The sequence below is a fragment of the Centropristis striata genome, chromosome 18 (genome assembly GCF_030273125.1).
Source record: "Centropristis striata isolate RG_2023a ecotype Rhode Island chromosome 18, C.striata_1.0, whole genome shotgun sequence".
Lineage (NCBI taxonomy): Eukaryota > Metazoa > Chordata > Actinopteri > Perciformes > Serranidae > Centropristis > Centropristis striata.
This window is the reverse complement of record NC_081534.1, coordinates 11,767,786-11,789,289: the sequence shown is the minus strand read 5'-3', so window position 1 is coordinate 11,789,289 and position 21,504 is coordinate 11,767,786. Positions and strand designations below refer to the sequence as shown.

General features: G+C 38.1%; 1 protein-coding gene across 1 annotated transcript in view; it reads right to left on the bottom strand.

Annotated features, from left to right (window-relative positions):
* Window positions 1-812, bottom strand: part of opn5 (opsin 5) — a 35,564-nt gene extending 34,752 nt beyond the window's left edge. Inside the window, exon 1 of the mRNA XM_059357133.1 lies at window positions 585-812. The gene's annotated coding sequence lies outside the window, so the exon portion shown is untranslated. The remainder of the gene's footprint in view (window positions 1-584) is intronic.
* Window positions 813-21,504: the final 20,692 nt, after the last annotated feature.

Genomic DNA, 21,504 nt, shown 5'->3' with positions numbered 1-21,504 from the left:
TTATGTGTGTTCTTTTTTTTTTTTTTTTTTTACACACACAGCAATGTGCGCTGTGAGAGCCCAAACAACGAGAAGGTAAAGCCAACGCAACAACAACAACAACAACAACATAATAATAATAATAATAATAAAATAATTGAAAAACCCGCATAAATGACAAGATTTCAGAACGAAAAAAAGCCCACGTAGTCATCAACACTTATTACACAGCTGACTGTTGTGGTTAATCAAAAGGATACCCAGCTGGTAATAATCATTTCTACCATCACACCGAAGATATTTCTGAATTGATTTTGGCTTCTGGGCAACGAGAAACAACATTAATTCTCATAACAAAGCCAAGGTAAAATAGAGACTTTCTAAAAGTGTTGAGTCTGGCGCCTTTGTCTGACTTTATGCAGCTAAAATTGACTGATTTTTTAAATATGCACTAGTAGAGAAAGCAGTGTCGCTCTTAATCAGGTCTTGATAATATTATAATTTAATTACTGGGAGATTATTCACATGAGAAATAAGGAAAATACACTTGAAAACGGTCACAATAACACAAAAAAGCAACCCTAAAGTGAGGCTGCATCACTTACCGTTTGTTCATCGGTGATCCGTCATGTCGAGCGTAGAAATCAACTCTTCCTCTGTTAGAATTATAACAACAGAAAAAAGTCAGTTCTGATGGACAGAAAGCGTTGGTAAAATATTCCTGTGGTTGAGCTTCAACTTGTCTGAGCCGCAGAGACGCTCTAGTGAGTATCATCAAGTCACTATGCCTCGCTTCTCATCATTTAGTTAACGTATACAGTACATAGACAATGTGGAGTGAAAAGACACAACTTCCGGTCGAAACTTTCACATTAAAACCTTTACTTTTTTTGGATCATCTTTATTCGTGAAGTTCACATTTGACAAAGAGCAGACATTTTAAACAGGTACAAAAATATAAATACAGCGCAGGGATTTATGTTGGTTTAGCAAAGATTGATATAGAATGTTGTGCAATGGTTGTGCTCACGTATTTTTTTATACTACCGTGCAATGACAATAAAAACTCTATTCTCTATTCTAGTTCAGTAAAAAGGAGATAAAAGTATTTACATGTGCATTTATAGTTAATGTATATACTCAAACAAGGTAAATAGATATTTTAAATTTGGAGCACAGAATTACAGTTTTCACAGCTCTTTGGTTGCAGGAGGTAGACAATGTTTTAAAGTTAAATTCAACCACTTTGTTGATTCTTACCTTGACTCAGCTGTGCTTTACAGCATAGTGACCTGTGCAGTATGCAATTCTGGAAAGAAAGTTGATTACAGAGTCTCACTCCCAGGTCATCAAATACTGGAGCTTTGAGTCCATGAGGCACATCAAATGCCAACGCTTTGGGTTTGGTGTACCGTGATGTTAGATTACACCAATCCAGAGTATCTGTATTTGACGACCCAGGAATCGATCAACTTTCTTTCTCTAGAATCACATACTGCACCTGATGAAAGAGGGTAATCTCAGGATGCCAGTCTTTGGGGATGATAGATACTCTCATGTTAGGTAATCACTGATGCTAATAACTAAAACAAATGTACATATTCTATCATAAATATCATAATCATAATTGTATTCATTACTTTAGCAGGGTTTTGTTATTGTTGTCGTGTATTAAAGTTGCCTGCTATTAGCATCATAATATATTTAACATAATTTTAACTTCTTTAAATAGCTTAGCGATAATATTACGTCATAATTTATTATGAGTATTTACAGTAATTAAGTTGTCAGATAAATACAGTGGAGTAAAAAGTACAATAGGCCTAGTGAGTAGATAGAGATATATGATTTACTCTATTATTATTATTATTATTATTATTATTACTATTATTATATTATTATTATTATTATTATTATTAATAATAATAATAATTATAATAATTATACTCAAGTAAATAACTTTACTACTAAATGTACTGAACTTTACTTTGTAGGGGAACGGTCCAATATCCTGTTATATCCGTGTCTCTATGTGTCTAACTTGACTATCTACGTCTGTGCAGAAGCTGCTGCTCTCTGCTGACGCCTAGCCTCGGCTACTCGGAGATTCCTAATATCCTGCAATATAGTTGGTTGGATTACCTTTATCTGAAGATTGAACATTTGCCGGCCATTAGAGATAAAAAATAAATATATATAAAAAAAACTTAATGGTGGAAGTAATAATGCTGTATACATGCTTTGAAGCCTGAGAATGATTGATTTGGAAAATTGTTTATAATTGATTTGGAAAAAAACAAGGCCGAACTAAAAGGCCTGTTTACTGTGCTGTCTCACTGATATTAACCTCAATGTCCATGTTCATGCACATAATGTCTGCATCATTGAGGCTGCAGCAGAAGTAGAGAAGAAGTGTTATGTGACCATACCTTAAATTTGTGTATTTATGAGTCATTGCCTGAGTATCCAATAAGGAAACCACACAAGGAAGGCTTTACATGCCTGCATTTCTTGTGTTATCTTCTTAAAGAAGACAACACTCTTTTAAGAAACACTAATTAACAAAACTAAAAAGATAATACATGTAATGTTCAAACTTTACTTTTAACAACACTCAGTGAGTGTTCAGAAACTTAAGACACGAACTGATTAAGGTTCGAAAGCAACATTATTTTACATTGTTGCGCTTCATAATGCACCACATGTTATTATTTGGAGACAGGTCTGGACTGCAGGTTAGTCTAGTACCTGTACTCTTTTCCTTTGTAGCCATGCTGTTATGCAGAATGTGTCTTTGTATTGTCTCACTGAAATAAGCAGGGACCTCCCTGGAAGAGAAGTTGTCTGGTTGGCAGCTATTGCTCCACAATCTGAATGTACCTTTCAGCATTGATCGAGTCTTCACGGATGTGACAGTTACACATGATGCCACGGACACTAACACTCCCCATACCACCTTTTTCTCTTTAGCCCAGAGGACAGTGGCGGTTCTAGACCACTTTTACTGTGGGGGCCAAGCGGGGGCCAGTGTTTAATAAGAGGGGCACATTAAAAAACGCCAAAGATGATATTTAAGCATTCAAACCCTTTATTCTAGGTTATTTAAAAACCTAATTTAAGTATATTTGGAAGATACTAATAAAAACATTGAAACAATGAGACTTAACAGCAATAACAACTATTTTTGTACGACAATGACATTTTTTTATTTTGAAAGTGCAGTACAGTGAGAATGATCTTTATATTTAGCTTTTATTGCACAATTAAACTATTATACAATGTACACATTCTGGGTTCATTTTGTGTACAATGAGATATTGTTTGAACAAAAAATAGGTAAGAATTGTTCCGTCATTTATCGTTATAAATTGATCATTTTATTATTAATTTGACACAGGGGCCACAGCAGGGGCCAAAGGCTTCTTCACAGGGGCAGTGGCCCCTCTAGGCCCCTGTGTAGAACCACCACTGCCGGAGGACATGATGTCCAGGATTTCCTAAAACATCACAGCACCCTTTTCCACTTTGTTCAGTCCATCTTAGATCAGCTTGGGCCTAGAGAAGTGTTTCGTAGCCCATGTAGTATTGACCTTTATACAATCATGTATCTCACAATCACATTATCTGCAGTTGTGGTTTAAGAAACAATCGGCCTCATTCACCAATATCTTCTTAAGAATCTTCTTAGATTCTTTCTTAAGTCCTTCTTAAGAAGATTTCTAAGAAGACCCTACGTCAGATTCATCAACGTGTTCTTAAGCCGCTGAATTGTTCTCAGCCGTGTTCTTATTGATGAATGCCATCTCCTCGTAACTTGAGCGGGCATGCCAGGTGAGCCTAATTAACATAGGATTAGCATAGGTAACCACCCATTAATGCCCATAAAAGGGCCCATAAACAGGACTGCAGGGCCGTGTGTAGATGTCACACAGAGGAAACAGCAACAGAATGCCTAAAGCAAAGCGTAAATCCGTTGGAGTGCAGGTGAAAAGAAAAAAAACTTTAGCAGTTCAGAACAAGAAGTTCTGCTGCAGGAGATCACTCGGAGGAAGAAAATTATATTTAGCAGCCTTAGTGCAGTTTGCAACAACACAAACAAAAAGGAGGCCTGGGAGGTAGTTACAGTGCAGTGGATGCATTAAAATGAACAAGAAATTGAAGAAAACGATGTTCTCATAATTTTTTCCATGACTGTATATACACTGCTCAAAAAAATAAAGGGAACACATAAACAACACAATGTACAGTAACTCCAAGTCAATCACACTTCTGTGAAATCAAACTGTCCTTGAATGTGTGGTATCACTAATTGATGGCATGATTTTCAATTTACTTGATTCATGTTAAAGCGCACATTTAATTTAATTAAAATAAAAAATAAAAATGAATATAATAAATAAATACATAAATACGACGGAAATTTCACTGAAATGTATTTTATTGAACTTTACAAAAGAACCATGCCAACATGTCAGCACTGAAATGTGCTTAAGAGTACTCCTGAGTGTTCGTAGGATTTGTTCTTACCTAAGAAAAATCCTGGATAAGAAAAAAAATCATGAATGCCACAATCCTCGTAAAATCTTCGTAAGTAGGACTTAAGAACAAATTTGTTCTTAAGAACGGTTCGTGAATGAGGCCCATTGTTCTTAAGCACTTGGATTATTTGCCCACACAGTTTTTCAGAGTGGTGAACCTCACCACATTCTTGCTTGTGGACAACTGAGCCTTTCGTTATCACTTTCACACCCAATCATGACACAATCACCTATTACTAATTAACTTGTAGGAATAGAAAGCCAATAAATCCTGGGTGCTTGGGCATCTTTGCTCCAGATGCTAGATGCAAATTAACGTGTCAATGTGACTGTCTCTCAATATGAATATCTCACTGGGATGTGCTGGGATGGACTACTAACCGTGTGACCCTGATCATGGTTAGTGTGGATGTGTCTACACCACACCATGTAATCTCTATTTGTGCCTTTAAATGAGGCTGCAACAATAACATGCTCATGTGATGACTGTGTAAGGATATTGTTGCTTTCTGAGAAGTTGTTGAAAAATATAAGCTTCAATGAGGCCAAGGCAGTAATAATGACTTTAAATTTGACAAAGACAGTCTATATAGTATATAGTACATAGAAAGTTTATATATATTGTTTGTGAATGCTCAGACAAAAGGGACATTCATTTCTGGTTCTACACCAGAGCCCTGTACTACGAAGCGAGTTCAACATACCCAGGATATCTTCTCGTTGTCTCGCTTCACTAAGTCTAACTACCGCAGGTATCATGAAGGTTATCAACTTTTTTAATTAACCCAGGCTTTCCTCTTCAGGCTCTGTGCACATTCACATAAAGGGGCATTGGGATCGTCATTTGACTCACCTACCGGAAAAAAACGATCAATTTACACCCACTTCTATGAAGAATATGAATTATTGTTACAGCTTAAAGCAATGCAGTTGCTGTAAAGAAGGCACACAATTTATTTTGGCAGAAAATACTAAGTGAGAATTCATGAATTAATATATTTATTTACTCACTCCATGCACTCTCAGTGAATACTGTTGATTTCTAACCTGACAGCTGCACAAACTGACTTTTAAACATTATAATCATGAAGTGGATTTAAATCTGAGACAGTTCCATAATGAAGGATACATCAAATATATTTTGTTTTTGCTCATATCAAGAATAAACTATTTTTAGGCCTACTATCTTGGAGAAACAGGCTTACAATAGACATTTTCAAATCAGTATTCTGTTATCTGTAATACCGGCAGTTTAAAATGGCATCAACATATCAATACAAAGCATAAAACATAATGGGATAATGTCATGTTTTAGCGGAATCATACAGTATTTCATATGCAAGTAAACATCATACTGATTAATGATATAGTGACGTATTAATGTATGCAACCTTATTTTACAGGAGAGTCATTTCAGAGACTGTGTGGTTAAATGTCTGGAGAACTACAAACTGCACTCATTAGTTCAGTGACAAACAACCTCACACATCAGCTGATTGCTACAGCGATACATACAATAACTCCACTGTTACACTACTACAAACCAGACTCTTCTCCTCTGTAGTGCCCCGGTGGTGGAACAACCTTCCAAACTCCATATGATCTGCTGAATCCCTCTCAATTTTCAAAAAGAGGCTGAAGACCCAGCTCTTTACTGATCATCTATACACATAATCAACACACAGCACACACACACACAAACAAACAAAAAAAAACCTGCACTTGATTCCCAAAAGCACTTACATCCTAAAAGCACTTACATCCTAACAGGACTCACTGTAATATATGCAGCTTATTCTTGCTTATTCTTGAGTTGTTTCTTGACTTCGTCCTTGCTTGTGTTGTATGATCTCTCAAATGTACGTAGCTTTGGAAAAAGGCGTCTGCTAAAGGACATTGTAAATTGTAGATTGTAGAACTGCATGGCTCCGTTTGGTGACATTAATGTAACATGCATCATGTAAAGTTTATTAGGTAGGTTTATGTTCAAAATATAAAATAAATAAATAAATGGAACTTTGTCATGTAATTATTTTAGTTAGAGTTAAATATTTCTGTGCAGAAACAGGGAGCTTTAGAACAGTGATACAGTTGTGTCTTCCATATACCATGTACCATATTTTAATTTTGATTTCGTTTTAGCTGAGCTGAAGGCCCAGCTCTAAAAGTAGCGGCTTGGCACTAGTTCAGAAAGAAATATTTTAAAAAACTGGAGTGTCCTTTTTTCTTTTCCCTGAATGATAATCGGTCCATCCAGACATGATACAGCACTGCGGAGATAGGTTTGGTAAAGTAAGCCAAGGTCCAAGGTCCTGTAAACTCTCATTTATGTTGTGACAAGGACAGTACAGCTCTGTGTAAGGGAGGACTGAAAGGTCAAGCACAATAGTATGTCACAAAAACGCACACACTCCTCCAACGCTGAAGGGCTCTGCGTCTCAAACCAGACTCTTCTCCTCTGTAGTGCCCCGGTGGTGGAACCAACTTCATAACTCCATCCGTTCTGCTGAGTCCTTCTCAATCTTTAAGAAGAGACTGAAGACCCAACACTTTACTGAACATCTTCACAGTTGATCTACACAGATGACAACAAGTGTTGCACTAACTGGTCATGCGACCTTAAAGCACTTGTGTCCTAATGGACTCGAACTTAACCCACAGGGGGCGTCCCGGTGGCTCACACTGGTAGAGCGCGTACCATTAAGGCCGTGTCCTTGCTGCAGCGGACCCGGGTTCGAATCCGGCCTGAGGTCCATTTGCTGCATGTCTTCCCCTCTGTCTCCCCCTTTCTATCTGTCACTATCTAATAAAGCAGTAAAATGCCAAAAAAATAATCTTAAAAAAAAAAAAACTGAACCCACAGCACTTACTCTTGCTATGTTTCTTGACTTCATCCTTGCTTGTGTTGTATTAACTCTCATTTGTATGTCGCTTTGGATAAAAGCATCTGCTAAATGACATTGTAGAACACAGAAAGTGGTTGCCACACTGATTTTATGATTCACTGTGTGTAACCTTGTCTAAATGTAAATGGTATGTGGACAGTGGTAGGGGTAATGGGACAGCCTTTAGAGGACAGTGGAAAATTCCTCTTATTTCAAATCCCAATGACATTCTACAGACATGTAGAAGACATCAGTAAATCAGTCAGTCGGCTTAGACCAGCCCACCACCATTTACAATTTACCAACCATACCACTCCATAAAACACTTTATGTTAAATGTGATAGTAAGGACAGGTCTTTATAGGCTATATAAGATCGCCAATAACTGTAAACACAGGAAGTCAGAATTACTTACTTTTGCTCTTTAGTGTAATTGCAAAAACATACAGCACAGTAATGCAGTGGAAAAGAGGTGGCCTACTAATGCTTGGGTAATAAATGTTTACATATAGAAAAGGGGACCTTACAACAGGCAATGTTCCTTCCCGGCAGTGGGACTGAGGGCCCTATGCAGCCCGTTCAGCCGTCTAAATTTTCTAGCTGCATGTTCTGTAGGAAGTCTGTGAGTTAGGAAAAACAAACTGAAATGTGTTGAAACTGAAAACATTCAAGACTAGAAATAGGCTGTACTAACAGGATCTTATTTAAACACGATGCCTAGTTTTGACGGTCTGATCTGTGTTTCGGGAGTTGTATTGAAAACACAATAGCACTTGAGTAACTTGTGTTCATTATGTGTTTGTTCATTTAGCAGGAATATTGCATTTTCATCGAGAGCTGAAGTGAAGCATGACCTCTCTCGGTACATGCAGTAAAGGTCTTGTGGGTAATCCCTTACTGAGAGAATAACTCAGATGTTCTGTAGGAAGGAAATTCCTGTGGTGCACTTAAATTGATTTAAGAGGAGGATGATTTTTTCCACCTGATCAGTAAACCACCTTTCAGAATGGAGATCAGGGGATGAAGCAAAGGCTGCTGCACTCACATGATAAACCAGGTACCATCAACCTTGGGGTCGGGACCCCAATTGGGGTCGCGAGATGATTTCTGGGGGTCGCCAAATCATTTTGGAAGTCAGCTCTGTCTCCACTGTGTTAAAGTGTTCATGTGTTAATGTGTTTTAGTCTTTTTGGTCATTTAATGTCTTTTTTTGGCCATTTTGTGTTGTTTTTTTTAGTAATTTTGTGTCTTTTTTTGGTAATTTTGTCTTTTTTAGTCATTTTGTGTCTTTTTTTTGGTAATTTTGTTTCTTTTTGGGGTCATTTTGTGTCTTTTTTTGGTAATTTTGTGTCTTTTTTGGTCATTTTGTTTCCTTTTTTGGGTCATTTTGTTTCTTTTTTGGGTGATCTGAACTGTGCGTGTGAGATTCTGTTCAGTGAGCGGGGGTCGCGAACAACATGCATGTTAAATTGGGGGTCGCAACTCAAAAAGGTTGAGAACTACTGCCCTAAACAACCACTCTCCCCAAATATTCAGATAGACTTATGTCACAATAACCTCAGACTTATGTAGGCCAAAAACATGACCGCTCCAAGCCCAAGATATAATCTAAAGACAACGCCTCTGCCCTGTGCAGCTGAGCTGCAGCCATCTTTGTAGGGATTTACATTATATAGCTCATAGAAAGCAGGGTAAAGCTGGGTATACACTGTACTATTTTAGTAATGTTGTTTTTATTCCAACTTCTACTGTATAAGTAAATGGCCATGATCTGAGTCCTGACATTGTAAGACAACAGTGACTAAAAAGGCACTGACCTTGGGGAATAGACTCATCAATCAATTCAACAGCCGCTGATCTGTCCTCTCTCCCCCGTGTACACTCCATGGCAAATGTCACTCAACAAAGCTGAAATTCAGTCCTACTTTCAAATGAGTCTTGCGGCTCAAGAATCCAGTCGGAAACACTTTTGGTTTGATCATTCTATATCAATCTATACAGCTAAAGCAGCTGTGCTCCACAAAGAGACTACTAAACTATAACACGATAACATGGAACCCGTCGGCAGGAGACAATAATTTCATCTGTCAAAAAGCCTGCTCCAAATCCAAAACAGTACAGATTGTTGGGGTGAGTTTGTTTTTCACTTCTTAAAGTTAATTTAAAATATTTTGACCATCTAAATTGCGGATATATGCCATACTGGGACCTTTTGACTCAGACTCAGTGATACAACACCATCCACATAACTCACACCACACAGCAACCTCAGTAAAAAACAGATGTAAGATAGAACGAGGTGAACCTGTTGCTCTTAGAAGGAAGCTGAATAGAAGGAGTATATTTGTACAATGACTCTAGCCACTGCAGATGCAGATTAGTAATTAGTATATAAGGATAATTTTACAACAGGAGTTTAAGAAATATGCAACCAACATTACATATTTTGTATTTTTTTGTTCCTTCATTAAATCCTTGTGCCAGAAAAATGGTCTACATTGGTTACATTTGTTAATGATAATGATAATCAACAATAATTTAAACATTTCTTTTGAAAGTTTGCTGCAGTACATCAGTATTTTTGTAAATGTTCCTCCCAATCCTGCATGTGATTGGTTGGTTCATGACTTTGATGAGTGTTTTGACCTTGCAGTTGAGCTGGTTTCTCTCAGTTCACTGGACCTCTGCTCTCTACTCTCTACATGCCTTCAGACTCACTTAGCTGAGATGATTTACTTGTAACAGCACAAATCAATAAGTAGTTATTTCAAAACATTTGGCTACATCAACCTCGAGGGACTTGGGTATCAGCTTTTAGCGAGCTGAGCCGACAGCCCACTCGTCTGGGCCATTCAGCCAGACAGCACTTGGTTATTTTTATATGTATATTTTACTTTGTATCGACCCATTTGTCAAGTGGCCCTCCAGGAAATCCAGATGGATGTGCTCCAGATGGCCGGTCTAGCCAATGCATGTGAGTAATAGTTGAAAATCCCCCATTTATGTTTCTTATTTGATCTGATTTTTCAGGGTACCCCAAAGGTTTTTAAAACCTTTTCTGGCAGGAAACAGCAGAACAGTATGTATTTTAAGCCCTAGAAAAAAAATATTTACCTAGCAATTATAAACCCCCCCACAAATAACTCATATTATATTTGATCATATAAGCTCCTATTTAAATTGAAGCCCATCAGGTGAAAACAAAAAAACATGTATAGCATGCAATAGATTAGGATCAGAAAGTGTAGCAATACACACTGTGCAGTGTGTGTAGGTGAGTGCCACTAGTCACAAACAAGAGCCTACAGTCCTTGTAGCTGTGCTCATTGGTTGCAATCCGTTCATCCAAGTTGTTGAGCTTCACATACTTCCTAGATGGCTCTTCTTCTAATTTTAAGTTTTTCCATTTCCACAGCAATCTCACGCACTCACACCTGACTGCACCTTGATCGTACATGATACTTTCCACAATTGAGACCCTTACTGTACGTACTACTAAGGCAGGTCATGCTTCACTTCAGCTCTTGAAAAAACAATACTCCTGCTAACTAGTGTGCAAAGCACCAACAAAGAAGAGCATTGTTGGTCACCTTTACACCTTGCATTAAAATGTGTTTTTGGTATTTGGCTTGCAGTCAGAAAATGCTTGACCACATGAAAGTAGGATGTTAATAGTGATTCTGAAGACAAAAAAAAAAAAATCATATTACAAGAATGAAAATAATTTAACAATCCTCAACCATCACTGTCTTCAAGCACTGGTTCCTAACCTTGGGGTCCAACCCCCACTCTAGGGTCACCAAAGGTTCACAGAGGCTCACAACGCACTCCTGATTTTAATGGGTGCAACTTAAAGAAAAAAAAAAATACAGTTGCCTTATATTGTAGCACTTCATTTATTTCTGTGATTCAAGATGTAAGATGTGATTGATAACAGCATTTTCATGCATTAGAAAAGTATGCAGTTAACCCCGTGTTAATTGGTGACTTTAAACCCAACTCACATCAATGGTTGGTGTTGATATTAAACACAAATGAGCATGTATTTGGGGGCGGCTCAGTTGGTGGAACTGTCGCCTACTGATCGGAAGGTTGGTGGTTCGATCCCTGACTGTGGCAGCCTACATGTCGAAGTATCCTTGAGCAAGATACTGAACCCCGAATTGCTCATGATGCTGTGCTATCGATGTGTGAATGAATCCCCTATTCGTGTGCCTCGAATAGGTGAATGTGTGTAGTGTAAAGTGCTAAATTTCAAATATATTTCAGTAAAATTGAAGACTTAAACAATGACACTAACATTTCCCCTTTGCTGCCACTAATACAAGCCGCTATGGCACATTCAACTGAGTCAATATGGTCAGCCAAACCAAATCAACTATCATCATTTTAGTTGGAAGAAACTACAGAAGCCGATAATCACAGTGTGAGAGCATTATATGTTGCAAAAGTTCCCAATAGTCATGTTCATAGTTGCAAATGATGTCTTCCGTTCACCGAAAATATGAGCACATTCAGTGAACGCACTCTTTTATTCATGCACAACACTTTCAATGGCTAACAACATTCCAGTGTAGTGATGTCTCATTGCAAAATATTTGTTCGATAGAACAACACACGCCAGATTTCTTTTTTGTTTTACTGACGGTTGGCAACAGCACTACGGCCACCTTCTGCCCTGGAGCTCCCTCTCGCCCTATTGAAGGAACTGCCATTCACTGCAGACATGGCCATTCACTGTTTCAGTTTGTGTACTGAAGATACGAGTAAAATGGGAGCCATGGGAGCACTCTGCCTCAGCATCAGCCAGTCAGATACATTCACTGAATGTACTAGAGCAGGGGTGGGCAATTCATTTTTGCAAGGGGCCACATGACCAATACCACGAAGGTTGCTGGGGCCGGACCAAAACTCTGAACTAAATTTTGCTCAATATAAGTTGAATTGCTTTATAAAATACAGTAAATGATCTGGTTTTGAGCTGCTTCTGATAAGAATACATGTTATGATAAGACTGTTAATTTGGAGTAAATCAAATATAGCAGTAAAAAGTAGTAAATACTCCAATCACTATATCACTTATTTTAAACACAACTCTCAATGACCTTAAGTAAGGTTCCTATTGGTGTTTTTGTATTATTTAGCTTGTTTTTCATGTTTGTAAATTTTCATTGTTTTACAATGTTGTGATGCTTTTATTTTGAAAAGGTGCCGTCCAGTGTGAAACGGGTGCTTTAATTTTGAAAGGTAGTGACAGGAAATAACAGATGGACATTAAATGAAAAACGAACTGTAAATAATAACGTCATAATTCATGTAGAGCTGATGTAAAGTATGAAAAATGCTTCTATATTAGCTGGCTGACAGGAACAAGGTCTGTTTTACAAAGTTTATTTTCGTCTGTCATATAAATTAGTGGCAATATTTGTTGTCTTCACTATAGTAAAAGTGCTTGTTAGCTCAAGTGCTAATGCTAATGTTTGGTATTGTTTTCTTACGGTGGATTCACAAGGTGACCTGGGAATGTCTTATTTTTATTTTCGTGGAGCTATGATTTTAAATAAATCTAGTGAACTATCAGTTAAAGAGCCAACCGTCATTCAGCCAGGAATGCTACTAAACATACACAATGACATTTGCGTTAAAAAAAACCAAAACAAAGCATCACAACACCCACCATCACGAGAACCAGTGGAAGCACATATTTGTTGCATTGCCGAAACCAACTGAATCCATGTTAGAAACATATTGTCTGAATCTGAATGTGGCTTAAACTGGTTTCCATTTGTTGATGGTGCTTCACAGCCCACAGCGTCAGGCCATGAGGGGTCATGCAGCATAACATTAGCTTTTAGCCCTCGAGTGATGCATTCACTCTGAGATTTATCGCCTGATTGAAAACACCAGAGACCAACTCAGGAGACATGTTTTTTCTGATAAGCTTTTTCCTGACAGCTGCTACAACTGGTTTAAGAATACCAGAAGGGGTGTGCAGTTGTCTTTTTGTCCCTTGAAAACACTTTTACAGTGTTGTTTTGAAATGACAATACATCTACATGTAACCTAAACATAAAATTTGGTGAGACCTAAGTCGATCCGAAAAACCTAACAGCATGTTGACGGAACATATGCCTGCACCACATATAGGTTAGTTTGCACATTGTACATTATTTGCACCTTAAGCAGATGCTATGTATTAATAAATGAATGTGTGTATTTGTGTGTGTGTGTGTGTGTGTGTGTGTGCGCGCGGTGTGAATCAGTAAAAAAAACTATTTTTATGTAACAAGTGAGAGCAATTACTGTCGAACTGCAGTCAGCCAAGACATAACCATGTTTGCTCTTTGTTATTAAACAACAGTAAAAAATGTTAATTACCAAGATCTCTTCCTGCTCTGCATGTCATATCTCAAAATATAAACGTAATTGCTGAATGACATTTTCATTAACCCTTTTGGTAAAACTTGCTTTACAAACTGCATATCACATGAACTGCAATATCCATTCATTCATTATCTTTAACCGCTAATCCGAACTCGGGTCGTGAGGGGCTGGAGCAGATCACAGCTGACATTGGGTGAAAGGTTGGATACAACTTGGACAGGTTGCAGACACATAAACCTGGTCTGTGCCAGTTTTTCGTCTAAGGGCGTTCATAGTAATCCTGCGAAGGCATGAAGTGCGTGCCCTTTCATAGTGCAGTCTGGTGTCACATGGCAATGTGGGAGAATAGTGGGAGGAGACGATAGTGATGCGAAACAGAGCAGCAGCAGTGCTTCGCAGTAGCACAGTGCTAATAGGCTACACAGTTAGCTCTGTAACAGTAAAGTATGTAGGCCTATGGGCTAGGATGTGTTCAATTAGTGACCTCAGTTTGTTTACAACAAGCACCTGACACTCTGTACACAGTTAGCGATGCCACTTTGTTTACGATCAGCGACAGACACCACGTGTATACATAGCATGCCGGTTTGTTTACAATAAGCGGTGGACGCTGTGCACAGTTAGCGACGGCGGCCACCAGTGATTTGATGACTGTCAGACTAAGTGGGAGGCGTGTTAGATGTTACGCGCGACGTGAAATATTCCGACTTGCTGGAATGGCCCGTTCATAGTAGTCCCGCTTCCAACAGTCCCACCAACCTCTATAACTATCTCCGGAGGCGGAAAATTGGTGGGATCATGTGATCCTGGCATCCCGCTTTGGGCGAATTAATAGTGCAGGCGAGACGTTACAGAGCCCTTAATGTCCCAGCATGAAACTGTACTATGAAAGGGGCTATTGAGACAGTCTACACCAATTAAAACAGAGCTGCATGATTTTGACTGTGGGAGGAAGCCAGAGGTCCAGGAGAGAACCCACGCTGACAGGTGAGGTGAAAGTGCTAACGGTGAAACCTTGTAGCCCAACTGCCATATTGACTGTGGCTATTATGCCAAATCTTTGCACATCCTAGTCCGATTGGTTGTGACTTATCTGGGACATGTTGAGCCCTGTTTAGCACAAAGACTGGAATGAGGGTGAATGGCGAGCCTGGCTTTAACAAACATTGGTGACCCTACTAAGGTGATCTATAGTGCATGGTCTAAAGTCCATGGCTCAAGTGCATTGTATATTGTGTTGATGTATGAGTGGCTTAATGATAAAAGACACTGCTTTCAGTAATTGTAAACGCTGCTGTGATGTCCCTGCATCAACAATGACAAAAACTAAAACTGCAGTTCTAAACTTGACAGAGGAAAATAACAGAACTTTGAGCTTCTGAAATAATCAGTAAAGTATCACTGCAGTTCTTTTAACCATGCAAATTTAAAAGACTGTGTTACCCAAATTCCATCAACATGTTAAATGTGCAACCCGTGGGAAAAACTCTTGACTGTGTTTACTCCAATATCAATGAAGAGTCTAGTTCAGAGCCTCCCCCTTGCTCATATGGGCCAGTCTGACCCCCTATCCCTGTTTTTAACACCGGCATATCACACATGCATTGGAGGTTTCCCAAACAGGAAACGCTGGATGAATATGGAGGTCCAGGCCCTGTTGAAGGAGCATAAAAACGATTTAAGATCAGGGGACAGAGCACTGTACAGGAAAGCCAGAAGCGACCTAAAAAATGGCATCAAGCAAGTAGTAGTTGCACATATGAATCTTGTTGTTCTGCTGGTGAGACTAATCATAATGACATTAAAGATTATATTCTATTCTATTCTTTGTCTGCAGAGTAGCGAACAACAGCTCCACTTTGCTGTCTGCCATGTTCACATTTTAATTAATATTTTTCCTCATTAACTATGTATTATTCCACCCACTGGGACCATTGTGGTGGGCTATATGGTCCTTCAAACCAAAGTCAGAACTGTGTCTGTATACGACGTCAAACATGTTCTCAGTGAGTGTTGGCCTCCATAACTAAATCAGATCCTGTCTACTGTAGCATGTTGAAGCAACTACTCCCCTAGAAAACACTGTAATGATCTGTCATGAGTCCCTTGAGTTTCCAGTAACCAGAGATTCACATGTGACCCAATTCCCTATGACATCAAAGAGAATATGTAGACGGTTGTATCTGTATGTCTTCATTCGACTGGATGAGAGGGATGGTCCTAGTAAATGTGTAGTCTGCAAGGTGGCTAACTATAGTAGATAACAAAGGCTCACAGTTTCGCAAGAAGGCATGAGTTGTGAACATTACCTCCCCAAGTCAGGGGACCACCAACACCTAAAGGGCCCCATCTCCAAGCAACACAGAACAATACAGGCCCTGTGAAAAATCACCAATAAACTGTGAGAACGTGAGGTTCAAGTGATGCTATGTTTACCACTGTAGCGCCACTTGTAAGCTGCAGGCCATATAAATTTCTATAAGAGGGTATTACAGTAAATTCGCTAAATACCGTAACCATGTATATTTGTACAAACTGGACCAGCTGACTATCACTGCAATCCCTGGAGCCATGCCAGTAGCAGGGTTAAAATGAGCCACTTCCAGGCTGACCCCGGAATGCTGTTGCCTTCATGACCGCTACCTGTGCACACGAATGAGGAATGAGAGGATCTGACAACTCAAGTCAGCTCACTTAAAATGTATTTTGACCAAGAAAGGAAGTTGTTTTTGCAGCAAGACAGTAAAATACAGACAAACCTGCATAGGGTAAAATAAAGGAGGGGGTGAGGGGCACAGAATGTAGCAGACTCAGGGAAAACAGTGGTCCCAGAGTGACGTTCCTATCATTTCCAAATTGACAGGGGGGTCTACCCCAGAAAGTTTTTAGCAATTATATTAATTTCCTGTGCTCTGGTAAGACTTTATGTACCAATTTATGATTGAAATATTTACTTTGAGGATGAGCTTGTGCATGTTAGGGGTTTATTTGCAGTGCTGTGTCCTCGCTTTAAAGTACATCATAGCACATATTATATTACAATACAGAATGCCTGAGAGCCTCTGTGCATTATATTTTGTCACATTTTTACATCCTGAATTGTCACCTGGAGCCTGACTTTTGTGTTTTCTTTTACATAAAAAAAAATATTTCGACCATAGATTGGTGCAGAAGAGGCACAACTGGTGCTTACAATCAACATGCTTACACACACACACACACACACACACACACACACACACACACACACACACACGTACATAAATAAGGAGAATAGGCTTTTGGCATTTGTAATTTTCCACTTCAAAGACATTGTGTCTCTCATGTCCCCTACAACTGTTTCCACCTGCTAAAAAACAGAGCATGTCCTTCATCATCTACAGATTTTGAAATGTGTCTGTTTGTGTCATGCAGGCTGTGACAAATGTCAGTATAAAGAATATCGAGGAGTGGTGAAAGGACACAGCCCTGAGGAGACCCTGAGGATGATGACATCTATGCAGACAAGCAACAATTCATCCTTCCTCTCTGTGTTCTGTCAGCTAAAGAAAAACAAAATCAAGAATCCAGGCGATTATTTTACAATCAAGGTCAAAGTTTCTCAAGAGCTTGATCTTGAATTGAATTAAAAGCAGATGAAAAATTAACAAATAAAATGCTGATTGAAAAGATTTATCAGCTGGGCAGTAACATATTCCAGTCCTCACTTAGAGAAACCAGAAGATTCTCTGTTTGAGCTTTTTTTAAAATCAGAACAAAGAAGCTAATGTATTGGTTGTTGATGGCTGCAAGGGAAGAAGAAAACAAATGCCATGTAGCAAGAAAAAAAACCTAATTAGCGCTCTTTTATTGTGTACATTATGCTTAATAAGGAAGTGAGGTCAGAAGTATTCAGAAGCTTTCCCTTGTTTTTGTTCTCAATTAAGAAATTGTATTTTAATTAGACAGTGTCTACGAGGTTGAAGTACGGACTTTAAAAGGTGCCAAAGGCTGTTTTTACCTGAAGTTGGCAAGCTGTTTGTGCTGGTTTCAGTCTTTTTACAAGTAGTCTTCAGTGTAAGAACTGAGTTCAGAAACACAAAGATACACACATAAAGCAAAGTCAGCAAACATCGGAGCAGAAAGGTCACAGTGGAGACGGTGAGGTCAACCATGGTGGAGATGTTCACTTTATAACATGCTGGGTACTCACAAGCACGTACATCTCGAACCGCTATTATATAAAAAAAAAAAGAGAAACTCAAATGACACTGCACACAGAAGGAGTATGACTATTTTTTTAGTTTAGGATTATATCTTTACATAGCAAATATTTGTTTACTGCTATATTAGGGTTCTGAATGCTGTGCACAGCAAATTTAAGATTCTATAAATGTGTTGTGGCAACAATACAACAATGCGTTGAAATGAAAAAAAAAAGTACTTTGGAATATTTAAGTATTTTAAAAAAACAAGTACTCCAGTACTTTAACTTAAGCAACTTTAACTTAAGCAACTTTAACTTCTGTGTGGAGTTGCATGTTCTCCCTATGTCAGCATGGGTTCTCTCTGAGTCCTCCGGTTTCTAAAGACATGAGGCTCAGGTTAATTAAGTGCTTCAGGACAAAGAATGAATGAATGATGAACTTTCACTTACAAGTAGTGAAAGTAATGAAACCAGTAGCAGAAAATAAGGAAATTGTTCATGAGGTTTCATTGACAGATCACTCTTAAAGTAATATTTCAACAGGAGTACTGATACTTGGACTTAAGTAATAAAGTTGCATACTTTTCCCACTACTTTCTGGCTGTAGCTTCACAATTAATAGACATAAATGAGAGTAAGACACTATCTACCCTCTCATCTAACTTTCAGCATAAAGAAAAAGTGTATTTCCCAAACCACTTCATTAAAGGACTGGGTAAAAAATATGTGTAAAAATGACTCCATTATATTAAGAATTTGGTATCTATGTAATCAAAAATGTAAAATAATTATCATTGTATGGGTGTTGTGTAATGAGGCTACTTAAACTACCTACTATGGTAAACTTAAAATCTTTCATTATGCACGACTTACAGTATTTGCCTCCGTTAAAGCTACTAAAAAATGTCAGTCACTTCCTTATGCATATGATGCCTGAAGCCTGTATATGACGCTTCCTGTTAACATCTATGAGGGAGGATGTTCCTTCGTGCAAATGTCAAACGAATGACGAGAGAGGCCAAGACATATTACTTATGGCCATTAAATATGAAATTGTCTGGGACTTGGACCTTGCAAATATGTGCATAGGGCCCCTGGCTATGGAAATCGTTTGTGGTTCACATCCAGCGATCACTGTAAGACTTGTATGGTGAACAGTTGTAAAGTTTTACCCTAAAAGGGCTGCAATTTAGTCATTGTTAAACAGATGTGAATGTAAACACCCTCAAATTAGATTTTAAATTCAGCAATGTCATAGCCCTTGTTACATTTGAGATTTGCTGGAATACACACCTGAAACAAACTGCACTGACCTTGTGACTGCACCAAGATGTAAGCCCTTTCACATCATATTGAATAAATGAAATAAAAGATTTTAGCAGTGATCACATTAACTGAATATTTTCCGTCAGACGGATTTTTTTACAGAAAATTCTGAATGCCATCATTTTGACTAACTAGAAAACTGGGGTGATCTGCCATAATTAAAGTAGTTCACACCCTTGTCCAGCAGGTGGCATGTGCATAGTAGTCCTGATCTCCCAAGCAAAACCCTGTTGTCCAGCTGGCTTCAGCTAACACATTGGTTGGATCTGTGCGCTCGTAAATATTTGCTCCGAGCGCCGGAACGCTGTTGGAATTAACAGTTGTGATATTCAGAGCTCCACACTGTAATGTTACTATGGGCTCTCTGTCTGAGCTGCAGCAGCGCTGATAAACAGCTCAAACTGCAACTTACTACCGTTAGCTAATAGCATACAATAGCAAAATGTCATGGCAACTGAGTATCCCAAGTGCCTTTAAAAACACAGCAATTGTGATGGAGTTGATGCTACTAAATATGTCTTATATAGCAAGAAAAAAATGAAAATGATGAATAATAATAGATTATAGTTTAATTTCTATGATGGATATATGATGAATTTTTATTTTTATGTCAAATAACAGTCGAACAGATTTGGAGGGAGCCCAGCCCTGTTATTTACTCAATCAGGTCATTTTATTGTCTACAGTTAACTGTTTCCTGTAAACATAGAAGTTTATTTTGAAAAAGCCACTTTTCTAACTAGCAAAAAGTAGCACTCTTGTCCCTGATACGTTCAAAAGTGACGCAAAAGAGTGCCTTATATTTTAGTAGCAGGCACCAAGAGCCATGACAAAGTGTCAGTATATAACAAGTTAGGATGAGAATGTGTTGCAGAGAGATGTCACATAGTGGTGCTTTTTTAACCCTAAAATGATCTTGGACCACGTACAGACCCCAGCTTGCAGATGGCAAGATTACCAGGCAACAGCCAAGCCTTTTTAACAATCAGCATTGGCTAAAAATAGGCAGCCTGCTTCCACAGTGTCATACATTGCTATCAAGGAGACAGGCAATTAAATAGACTTGATAGCTTTAGTGATCAGCAATTCCACATATTTCATAACATGAAACCAGATCCACAATTTGGTGTTTTTTTTTAATGCGTTAAGCTCTCTCGGCTGTAGTGATTCATTCTACATTCATTTATCAATCTTGAGAACAAACAACATCCACAACTCATGTTGACCCCAAGTAATGTGCTGCAGCCTCTGAATAGAGTATGGTGTTTATGAGGTCTTTTTACAGCAAAACCTTGTGAAAGCATCAACATGACACTGTGGAAAGCTTTATGAACTGTGATGTATCTTTCAGTCTTTCAGATGTGCCATACGTTGATAGAGAAAGCTAAAAGGAGCAAAGAGGTTTCTTACTGTGTTAAAGGAATTCAGCCTCAAACTGAAAGTCTGAATAGTTAACTATGTATTCATCTCTCTGATTTAGTTCTTTCAACTTTCTAACATTGCCAATGCATTTCCTTGACATAGCTGTTATGTATGTCTCTGGCAGTGCATCTGCAAACAGAATAGATAAGAGAGAACTGAAGAAGACTAAAGATTAATTTTATTTTTTTATTTTTACGGGGAGGAAAATAAATATGTATGCAAAGCATGGTGGCAGTACAGTTTGACATAGGTGCCAAACTTACAGTAGGACTCTAGTTGGAGATACTTTTATCTATAGCTTCACAAAGTTCATATACTGTAAAATATGTCAGTAAATATTACGGTGAAAAACTGTCCAACCATGACACTGAAGGACCTTTAACTATATATATATATATATATATATATATATATATATATATATATATATATATATATATATATATATATTCAGTCACTGTTAAATATACTGTTAAAAAATGTTTGGAGAATATCCGGTTAAAAAAAAAAAGTCAAATAATCCGTAACAGACCATAAAATCTGAAATAGTATATCACCATGCTGGATACGTTGAATTTCCCTAAACCAAGAAACAGAGCATAAGTAGCCTATCATTTTTACTGTCATAATATGTAAAAGACAAAAAAACCACACAATTTTACTTTGAAAGTATAGATTTTTTTGTAAAATGAATGGCCACAAGTAACAATCATGTAAATACCCTACAATTAACAGTATTGCTGTCTGAATAACATAGTTTCCTGATGTGTATGTCATAAAATAT